We start from the raw sequence: 2,848 nt of genomic DNA, 5'->3' as shown, positions 1-2,848 counted from the left end.
ATCAGTTGATGATACACAGAAATCTGTGCATCACTTCGTGATACCTAAGGTGCCTAAAGTGGATTTGCACCCTCCCTCGGTCCCTGAGGCTGTTACTGCTAGAGTTATACGGCCCAAGCATAATAAGAGCTGTTAAAGTGATTACGTCACGAATTTCTAGTAGTATATTTGTGTGTTATTTGTACAAAATAAAATGTATGAAAATACAATTAGTGTTTTGTGTTTACTTTTCATGCTTATATACCTTCTTTATATGCCTAATTTGCCGGTGAAAACCAGAGAGACGCCAGTATCTGAACAGTACTGGGGGAATAGTGTTAGACAACAGAAATTACCAAATCGTCTAGATTTTTGCAAATTTAACCAACGAAAAAACATTTTTATCAGGTGAGAGTTTGAAGATATATTTAGTAACGTTAGTCCTTACTTTTAATGTAAAAAAATGGCAATTTATTTTTACAAATTTTACCATGGAAAATTCGTGACGTAGTCAATTTAACATTTGCACATGTCACATATTTGCATAAATGGATTGTGGTCAGCGCTTATGATCCATGAACCGATACACCGTCACTACCCACCCTCTAAGTTCTGTAAGTGTAATGGGTACAGCATCATCACTGAGGTCATCAGCTGCATTTACCACTTATAAATTAATACAGTATTACAGATACGGATGGTGAGGTACCGTATCGTGTACGTGTATATGGTGAGGTACGGACAGTGAGGTACTGTATAAGCCGTATTTTTTGCGTACAGATATTTTTGCGAATTTAGACGACGGACAATTTCGCGAGTGGTTAATTTTGCTAATTTTGCGGTCGGTGAATTATGTATTATTCGGTATGAACGCGTGTTGTTATTTTCGCGGGCGGGCACGCGTTCGCGAAATTCGCGAAAATTGAACCACAGCGAAATATACAGCTTATACAGTACTTGTAAGTAGATGGTGGTGGTGGTGGCGGTGCTGTTGCTGCTGCTGGTGGTGCTGCTGCTGCTGCTGCTACTACTACTGCTGCTGCTACTACTGCTGCTGCTGCTGCTTTATATATAACTGTTATATAATCATAGTCAATGGCCGCGTGTGTGCTGTAGCTGCAGGTGCGGGCTTGTTCTTGCTGCCAGTGCAAACAGTGTCAGACAGTGTGTGATAGAAACTACTGCCGGATAAATCCATAAAGGGAAGGATCGAATACGTTCATTAATTCACTTCTCTTGTGCCTGTGGCTTTTAAAAATTTAATCTATCTGCAAAATTACTGTTAACCATGGTTGTTCAACAAACCAGCTAGCTATTCATAATACAGTAGGCCTATGCATCTCTTGACGGCCGCGTGAATGTACAGTATAATATTAGTTTTGTCAATATTGATCCCTAGTAGACCCCATTGCTACTCGAAATGTACTCACGTAGACGCAAATAATCGAATCAATCAGCACACGATATATATTGCACTAACTCCTCATCGCAGGTACGGCGTCACAAATTGTGCGTTCAGCTATAATATTTAATGAAAGCGCGGTAATAAACGACGGAAATTTTTTTTGGATTAGCCGCCATTCTTGGTAATCCCGATTTTCGAACAATCGCACCTCAGATGGTGTGGCATCTCTGCGAGGATAAGGAGTCTACGCGAAAAATGTTTGTTTCACTATAAATGTATCGTAATTTCCATGCAGATTCGACAGAAATTAAAATTGTATGAACAACAGAATGCCGTAATACTGGTGATTAATTTTGTAAGCATACGCATCCGCGCTCTAGTAACAGCCGAGAAGATTACGAGCGCCATCTATGTTTAACTATCACAAAAAAATGTTCGCAAAGTTATAACAGAGAAAGTTGATCAACACGAAGCCAGATCAACACTGAGTATCGCAGTAGAAAAAAGACCTCAAATTTGCCATTAACTGAAGAACGCGAGAATTCCATGACGTCAACATTTGAACTGCATGTTCGCGCCGCGGTAAATTTTAGTAAACATTGCTGTAGTTTCGTAATCATTTTGTGTAGCCGTGCTTGTAATGTACCGGTATGGTACTCCCTCAGTCCCTGAGGCTGTTACTGCTTATACGGCCCAAGCATAATAAGAGCTGTTCACATTTGCACATACATGTCATCAGGAGTTAATAAAGACAAACAAAAAAAAAAGTTGAAAAAAAAAATAGAAAAAGGGGAAAAAAAGGAAAAAGAAAAATAAAAAGAAAAAAAGAAGAGAGAAGAAGAGAAGAAGAGGGAGAAGAAGAGAGGAAAAAGAAAAAAAGTTAGAGATTTGTCTTTATTAACTCCTGATGTCACATATTTGCATAAATGAATTGTGGTCAGCGCTTATGATCCATGAACCGATACACCGTCACTACCCACCCTCTAAGTTCTGTAAGTGTAATGCCTACTATACTATACTATACTATACTATATAATGCTGATAAGGTCTATGTCCCCCGGGGTACTGCCGGAACGTACCCTGGGTACGGTCCGGTATACCGGAACGTACCCTGGTACTATCTAATGTGCCGAACCGTACCTCGTCTACTCCACTAACGAGTCGAGGGAGTCGCCTACGCCTACTCCCTAACCCTAACCCTAACCCTATAAATCCTAACCCTAACCCTAATCCTAACCCTAACCATATTAAATAGTGACCAGGANCACACGCTCGCACGCGTACGCACACGCACACGCACACGCACACGCACACACTCAACCGCCCGCCCGCCCGCACGACGCACGCACGCACGCACGCACGCACGCACGCACGCACACACACACACTCAACCTTCACGTGCACGCACACGCACACTCAATCTGCACACGCACACGCTCTTAACACACTCTTCCCGTCCCTCTT

At 41.7% G+C, this 2,848-nt stretch overlaps 1 protein-coding gene across 1 annotated transcript in view; it reads right to left on the bottom strand.

The window, feature by feature from the left end:
* The window catches only part of LOC106818791 (protein lin-37 homolog), a 17,208-nt gene extending 15,188 nt beyond the window's left edge, over positions 1 to 2,020 (bottom strand). The window contains exon 1 of the mRNA XM_014823467.1: positions 1,410 to 2,020. The gene's annotated coding sequence lies outside the window, so the exon portion shown is untranslated. The remainder of the gene's footprint in view (positions 1 to 1,409) is intronic.
* Between the last annotated feature and the right edge of the window lie 828 nt (positions 2,021 to 2,848).

Source organism: Priapulus caudatus, unplaced genomic scaffold (genome assembly GCF_000485595.1).
Source record: "Priapulus caudatus unplaced genomic scaffold, Priapulus_caudatus-5.0.1 Scaffold2530, whole genome shotgun sequence".
Classification (NCBI taxonomy): Eukaryota; Metazoa; Priapulida; class Priapulimorpha; order Priapulimorphida; family Priapulidae; genus Priapulus; species Priapulus caudatus.
This window is presented reverse-complemented; position numbering and strand designations above follow the sequence as displayed.